Source organism: Ailuropoda melanoleuca, chromosome 1 (assembly GCF_002007445.2).
Source record: "Ailuropoda melanoleuca isolate Jingjing chromosome 1, ASM200744v2, whole genome shotgun sequence".
NCBI lineage: Eukaryota > Metazoa > Chordata > Mammalia > Carnivora > Ursidae > Ailuropoda > Ailuropoda melanoleuca.
The window spans coordinates 53,591,212-53,599,951 of NC_048218.1; positions in this window are offsets into that span (position 1 = coordinate 53,591,212).

The window sequence follows — 8,740 nt, forward strand, 5'->3', positions numbered from 1 at the left end:
TTCCTTCTAGATCTGTTGTAATGAATGGGTACTAAACAAGGGTGGTGTTTGTCCTTCACTAGGAAAGTCTGAAGAGAAATCCTGATGAACTCTTCAGAAATACACCACATATCCATCTAGTGCACTGATTTGAAGGCTAGTCTTGCTTCAGTTTAATGTCAGAATGTCAGTGCTTACGTGAGTAGAAGGGGACTTCCAGTTATTTTCATTTTGTGCTTCTTTAAAAACCAAATCATATACTTCCCAGCTTGCGTTAATATATGCTTAGAAAAATTAATTTTCATTTTAAAAAAACAAAAACTGAGTTCCAGTATATGGGATGGGATTAATATAAACAAATATTTTCTAGCTTCTAAATTAACTCAAATATTACTTTATTACAATTGCATTGTTTTCCCTATTTTTTAAATAATTGTGCTTGACTACAAAAGCAATAGTTGGCCTGTTTACTAAATCAAAATTATTTCACTATTAGAAAAACTAGTTGACACATCCTGAGAGCTTGTGGTTTTTTAAAAATTTATTTTTTTTTTGAAGATTTTATTTATTCACTTGAGAGAAAGAGAGAGAGAGGAGGCAAGCATGAGTTGGGGGAGAGACAGAGGGAGAGAGAAGAAGCAGACTCCCAGGTGAGCAGGGAGCCCAATGCGGGACTTGATCCCAGGACCTGGAGATTATTACCTGAGCTGAAGGCTGATGCTTAACCATCTGAGCCACCCCGGCCCTCCAGAGGTTGTGTTTTAAATGACAAATAGAAGGTACAACCTAAGGTAAAAATGTCAACACGACAGAGCTGGATTTAATTCACTTTATCTTCAAAGGTCCAGTATGTTGTTTTGATGTTCTGTAGCTCCCGCTGCTCAAAAATATAGATTTTCATTGGTTTAAGGTCAATGGTTTTTTATGGACATGGAGTCAGAAAAATATTGAAGAAAACTACTGACCTGCTATAAAGTGTGTGTGTGTGTGTGTGTGTGTGTGTGTGGAGTGAGGGTGTGTCTTTATGTGAAGTGTTTTGGGGAGAGATCTGTCAACCTTTGTTAGGTTGGTCTAGGTTGTCATTGATGCTTTATCTTAAGGTGCATGCCAGTATGCAAGAATGCAAAACTTAGCCAATAGAGGGCTGTGATCTTCCACAGGCCTTACTACCACTGTGCTGATAAACTGAGTGAATCTGCCACAGAACGAAAACCATGACTAAATATTTGTTTTTGTTGGGCTGTGCTAAATATAGATAAATATATAAGTATATACATATATAAAATAAATATATGCACATATTGTATATACATATAAAGTGGTGCTATATATCTTCCTAGATGATACCTTTTGGCCTAAGGATCCAGTTATTTTATGATGTTTATTGTATAGCTATAAGAAAAACCATTATCGAAATTGCCATTAAAAGGAAAAGGGAAATCTCATGGTATTCACTTGGTTGATGTCAGTTGCAGTTAAGTTGTGCCTAAGAAGGATGATGTTTGCTCAAAATACAGTATTAACAACTGACATGACGCTGAGGACATTTTATGACTGTAAGTAATGCTGCTCTTTTTGTTACTGATCATAGGAGTTTTGAATCATTTTTTAAAAAATTCAGTAAACCCTGTTATTCTAAGTGGTCCTGTGTCCTGGGAATATATCTAATCCACTAACAGTAGTTTATTTTGTATGTAATACAGACACTCAAAGAGACCATGGCTCCCTGACCTTTTTCTTGGTCTAAAACTCTCTGTGTGGACCTAGAGCCTCTTTTTGGTGTCTAGCAAAGCCTCTGAAGATAACTTTCTAAAAAAAAGTACAATAAATGTTAATGACTTTGGAATTAAGTTTTATTTGTCTTGTGTACATTGGTTCCCCTGTCTTTGAAATCCACCATTTTGTTCTTGCACTGGCTTATTCAGAACATATCATTATTTTAGGTTAACCTCAAATATGAAATGCAATAGAACATTAACTCCACAAGAACTAGGGAAACATTCTTGCACAGATTACTGCCAAATTCCATGAAATTATGGCATACAGATATGGCTTGTGTCTGCTTTCCAGTCTGTAAGTTTATCTGTACAATTCCAATCAATATTCTACTCAAGCCTACACTTGGATTTTTTAAGTTCCTATTCAGTAGCAATGACTATAAACATGATTGGAAGATCTGACACATACATATAAAATATTTATCTAGTAATAATAATCAGAGAAGGCCCGTGCATGCTTTTTGAACCAAATGTTTATGAAATATGTATGTGCAATATGTATGTATAACAATAAAAAATGAATTTGGTTCATTTCAGCATGGGAATATAGAGACCTTTGGCTCTCCTTGCAACTATAGGGACATATCCATGACAAAACATTCTGCATCAAAACTATAGTTTTTAAGCTATATCTGAGTGAAAATCTTTTAATAAATTCTGTTCATACTGTAGTTTCCAGTGTCCTTAACTCAGTTGCCCTTGAATTTTAGTACCTTTAAGGAAGTTCATTCAGCTGCCCTGAAATTGAAAAAGACGCCCACACATAAATATCATTAATATAGACATTTAAATGAAACTTTTCAAAGAGAGTGAGAGAGATTGTGGAATTGGAAAGCATACAAGCCTTCTGCTGAGTACCTTATTTTCAAGGTGTTTTACCTCCTTGATGTGTATAGTTACTGAAGTTGATAAGAAAAGAGTTTGTATGGAGAGACAAAAGAATTTTCCTGGTGTGATAAGCGTGACTAGCAACAAGGTTAGCTGTGAAACAAAGAAGATGTTTTTGAAAAGCATATTGTACATGTTGAATACACAATCACATACATTGTGATAAATGTTTTTAAATGTATTTTCAAAACCTACAGAATAAGTTAAATGGATACCATGACTCTTTTTCACAGAACTCAGTATGTGTCTATGCTGTTATTTTGAACCTTAAAAAAAAAGAAAAATTTTCCAGTTGCCTATTGCATAGAAGGGTAGAACACAACTCCTACCTTGAATATCTTTATAAGAAGAAAAACAGTGTATTTCTCAAAAATAATTTCACATTGTAGGTTCAGGAAGTCTTGTTCAATAAAACACTAGATTTTGCCTTCCCTTTAACTGTTAGCGTATCAAGAATCTATAGGTAAAATAAGAAAAATTAAGCTCTCATGAAGGGAGTGAAATGAATAAATAAATAAATACCCCACAGTGTGCTTTGCACCTGAGAGGAGTTTTAATAAATGCTATGATAAGAGATTCTAGAGAATTTGTAGGGACAGCCTCTAAAGCATCATGTAGGTAGGCTTTGTGCTATGTATGGGTCAAAGACAAACACTGAAATTGAGGGCAGAATAGAAACTGAAAAGAAGAAATAGGAGGAATTTTTTTAGGATGTGTTATAGAAAAACAAAAATTAAAAAAGAAATTAAATTTTCTGCTTTGCCCAGAGAATGTGACCAAGAGAGTCATGGATTTAAAGGAAAGGAATGAACTGAAAGGATAATTATTTCAAATGATATATCAGAATAAAACATATTATATGCACCAAAGGCCATGTATTTATATTCCTGTTATACTTGAATAATAAAAACATGTTTAACAATTGTATACTTGTTTCGGAGGAAAAGGTGAAGAATCAGCTGCTAGTGGATGCATTCTGTGTTCTGGGAACCTTGCCTGATGCTTCTTGTTTCATTCAATAATCATGACACCCTAAAAGGAAACCATTTAAGCCACTCTTTTAATAGGTGAGGCTCAAATGGGTTAGAAGCTTGCCCCAGTTTGTTCCATCTCCCTAACCTGGGGCAGAGTGTCACTATAAACCTTAGTCTTTCGGATGTGAAGTTTGAAGATTCTCCCTCTTTACTATGCTGGCATCTTAAGTTTTCAAGCCTTATTGTTTTTTATGTTACTTCATTTGATTATAATGAGAACTCTGTAAAATTTATCCAAAAGAAATGGATAGTCTTAATTTAGAGATAAGGAAATGAAGACCACAGTAAAAAAAATGGACTTATCCTAACTCTAATTTGTGATGAAGATGATTTTTTTAAATCTAAGTTTCAAAGACCAGATGAGTATTTTCTGCCTGTCATAGTCTGCTTCTAATTGAACCAGAAGACAAAAATACTTCTATAGAGAGAATTTAGAGTCTAAACTGTATTCTCATTCAGAATTTGTGCATATCCAGGATTGTCTGGGCGATGTTGACTCCAGTGTTTTGCCAGAGGGCTCCTGGTGCTGAATAGGACACATACTGATTAGATGGCCTCTGGCAGTAAGGTGGGCCTTGGGCTGAGATCATCTAATATCTCAAGACAGTGGCCTCCTATTTTTCCCAGGGAGGATTTAAGAAGAACTCAGCGAAATAAGTTAGGTGTGGGGAATCCAGTTTGGAAATGAGGGGAGGACTAATATTTGAAGGCAGGGTCACCAGTCTCAATTATGTTTTGACCAAAATTCCTTTTATGTATTACCCCCCTCTCAGAATTGATAGGTCAAGAGTGACAAAAATATATTAAAGCACATGTTAAATAAAAAACAGTGTCACTAGAGGCACAACAAACATTGGGAAGTGTGAAACCACTATTTTGTGGCTTAACAGAGTTTAACTCAGATTAGAAGAAGGTATTTCTTCAGACTTTAGTATTTTAATTTACAGAGCAAGCTCAAGAAATAGAGCTCATGTGGATGATGGATAAAGGTGAGCACAGGAACAGCTCTGAGAGCCCTGAGGAGGAGGTATTAATTTTTTATTACTATATCTAAGGCCATTAAAAGAAATAGCTGATTTTATAAAGCTAATCACCAGATATTGAAATATTAAAAGATTTTTTTTTAACTTAAGCTCTAGTATAGTTAAATAAAGTGAATTTTGAGAAGGTATCTACTTTGATTCTGGTAATGATTGTATTGTTCATTCATTCATTCTTTCGTTCTGTTTCTACTCATTTATTAAAATCCTATACAGATTCTTAACTCTGTGTTGATTGCCAGGTGTGCAAAATGTGAAAGGTGATAGAGCCTGCCTTCAAGTAGTTAACAGTTTAATGAGAAAATAGGTGATATATTAAGTGCTGTGGCCAAAGGGAAGAAACTTCTCAGAGAGCAGTGAGGAGCTGAGCTCACCCCTGCTGAGAAGGCAGCACCTAACCCCAGAGATCCTGGCCCACTGCGTGCCTAGGAAGAAACAGTATTTCAGGTAGAGGAAATNGTGTCTATGCTGTTATTTTGAACCTTAAAAAAAAAGAAAAATTTTCCAGTTGCCTATTGCATAGAAGGGTAGAACACAACTCCTACCTTGAATGTCTTTATAAGAAGAAAAACAGTGTATTTCTCAAAAATAATTTCACATTGTAGGTTCAGGAAGTCTTGTTCAATAAAACACTAGATTTTGCCTTCCCTTTAACTGTTAGCGTATCAAGAATCTATAGGTAAAATAAGAAAAATTAAGCTCTCATGAAGGGAGTGAAATGAATAAATAAATAAATACCCCACAGTGTGCTTTGCACCTGAGAGGAGTTTTAATAAATGCTATGATAAGAGATTCTAGAGAATTTGTAGGGACAGCCTCTAAAGCATCATGTAGGTAGGCTTTGTGCTATGTATGGGTCAAAGACAAACACTGAAATTGAGGGCAGAATAGAAACTGAAAAGAAGAAATAGGAGGAATTTTTTTAGGATGTGTTATAGAAAAACAAAAATTAAAAAAGAAATTAAATTTTCTGCTTTGCCCAGAGAATGTGACCAAGAGAGTCATGGATTTAAAGGAAAGGAATGAACTGAAAGGATAATTATTTCAAATGATATATCAGAATAAAACATATTATATGCACCAAAGGCCATGTATTTATATTCCTGTTATACTTGAATAATAAAAACATGTTTAACAATTGTATACTTGTTTCGGAGGAAAAGGTGAAGAATCAGCTGCTAGTGGATGCATTCTGTGTTCTGGGAACCTTGCCTGATGCTTCTTGTTTCATTCAATAATCATGACACCCTAAAAGGAAACCATTTAAGCCACTCTTTTAATAGGTGAGGCTCAAATGGGTTAGAAGCTTGCCCCAGTTTGTTCCATCTCCCTAACCTGGGGCAGAGTGTCACTATAAACCTTAGTCTTTCGGATGTGAAGTTTGAAGATTCTCCCTCTTTACTATGCTGGCATCTTAAGTTTTCAAGCCTTATTGTTTTTTATGTTACTTCATTTGATTATAATGAGAACTCTGTAAAATTTATCCAAAAGAAATGGATAGTCTTAATTTAGAGATAAGGAAATGAAGACCACAGTAAAAAAAATGGACTTATCCTAACTCTAATTTGTGATGAAGATGATTTTTTTAAATCTAAGTTTCAAAGACCAGATGAGTATTTTCTGCCTGTCATAGTCTGCTTCTAATTGAACCAGAAGACAAAAATACTTCTATAGAGAGAATTTAGAGTCTAAACTGTATTCTCATTCAGAATTTGTGCATATCCAGGATTGTCTGGGCGATGTTGACTCCAGTGTTTTGCCAGAGGGCTCCTGGTGCTGAATAGGACACATACTGATTAGATGGCCTCTGGCAGTAAGGTGGGCCTTGGGCTGAGATCATCTAATATCTCAAGACAGTGGCCTCCTATTTTTCCCCCAGGAGGATTTAAGAAGAACTCAGGGAAATAAGTTAGGTGTGGGGAATCCAGTTTGGAAATGAGGGGAGGACTAATATTTGAAGGCAGGGTCACCAGTCTCAATTATGTTTTGACCAAAATTCCTTTTATGTATTACCCCCCTCTCAGAATTGATAGGTCAAGAGTGACAAAAATATATTAAAGCACATGTTAAATAAAAAACAGTGTCACTAGAGGCACAACAAACATTGAGAAGTGTGAAACCACTATTTTGTGGCTTAACAGAGTTTAACTCAGATTAGAAGAAGGTATTTCTTCAGACTTTAGTATTTTAATTTACAGAGCAAGCTCAAGAAATAGAGCTCATGTGGATGATGGATAAAGGTGAGCACAGGAACAGCTCTGAGAGCCCTGAGGAGGAGGTATTAATTTTTTATTACTATATCTAAGGCCATTAAAAGAAATAGCTGATTTTATAAAGCTAATCACCAGATATTGAAGTATTAAAAGATTTTTTTAACTTAAGCTCTAGTATAGTTAAATAAAGTGAATTTTGAGAAGGTATCTTCTTTGATTCTGGTAATGATTGTATTGTTCATGCATTCATTCTTTCGTTCTGTTTCTACTCATTTATTAAATTCCTATACAGATTCTTAACTCTGTGTTGATTGCCAGGTGTGCAAAATGTGAAAGGTGATAGAGCCTGCCTTCAAGTAGTTAACAGTTTAATGAGAAAATAGGTGATATATTAAGTGCTGTGGCCAAAGGGAAGAAACTTCTCAGAGAGCAGTGAGGAGCTGAGCTCACCCCTGCTGAGAAGGCAGCACCTAACCCCAGAGATCCTGGCCCACTGCGTGCCTAGGAAGAAACAGTATTTCAGGTAGAGGAAATAATGATGATGAGATTTGTCCTCAGTGGTCCTCATAAGGAGGCTTTCATTTATGCAGAACGTTATAAAAAATCTTGATCCTCATTGAGAGGTTTCCAGAAGTTACCCTTTATTTTTAGATTTCCAGTGCGTCTTCTTGACCTGTTCCTTGATCAGGTTTCAGATAACATGCTTTTATTATGCTTTTTTCTCCTTGTTATTAGGCTTTAGGTTGTTAATGACTTTGTTGCTCATTTCAGTTGCATCAAATTGAAGTGATTCTGTCTTCCAGAACTGATGTTATTTGCAAATACAGTGTATGGACACGTGGTCTTAAGCTATCTGTTATTCCCTAAAGTCATACCTCTCAACTTTTGCTTTAGCTTGACTGTTAAAATCAAGTACTCAGTTATACCAGTATTCCTCATTTTATTATTCCTTGTAGCATGGTCAGAACAACCTGGGCAAAGAATTTTCGTACCATGCTGTAAACTGTTTCTACTGTCCCTTTGTCGCACACACATTTCTCTTTAATTTTACTGATCTCTAAGTTTCTCCTGACATTTGAAACTTAACATCTTGCTCAATTTCTCTTCATTGTATTAATTTTCAGTTTCCTAGGCTGAAACACATTTTAAAGTCCTCTTTAGACTCTCTGGTCGAGCCTTCCTGTCTTTTACAATTTTGTCCCACTTTTTCATTTTGTATTATTTTGAAGCTTATTATATGTATTTAGGAACTGATGTAAAGAGAACTGGATTCTTGGAGTAAAGGCCATGCTGATTCCCACACACTTCAAGAGGTCTGACAAGGTCAAAATTTGGGGGCCATCAGCTAGGATGTTGAGTTAAATTTGAAGTTGGAGAGAAAAGAAAGGTTAAGGGTAAAGCAGTAGCATCCATGTACCCCTTCTCCACACTTACGCCAAACCTAAACATGAAAGCTGGAAAGCCTCCTCTCTTAGGCGATTATGTGTCTCAAGCCCATATTTCCAGAGAATACTTTTAGCAAGTCTAATAATTTGGTTGGGACTTTCTCAGAACTTCCTTCCACTTTCATCACAAGGAAGTTGATCTATTTTATTATTCTACTAGCCAGTATGAATATTGAATATTCCCGTAAGTAGATTCTCCAAAACACTTTTCTGGTTTATTATGAAAAAGTAGCCAGTATTTAAATAAATTTGGAAAATACCAAATGTTATATCCCCTTGAATATTCACTGTAGATGTTCCCATAATAAAAGATGGGAAAAATTCCAGACTAACAATTTCTGTTCAACTCTTTTTTAAGTCAAG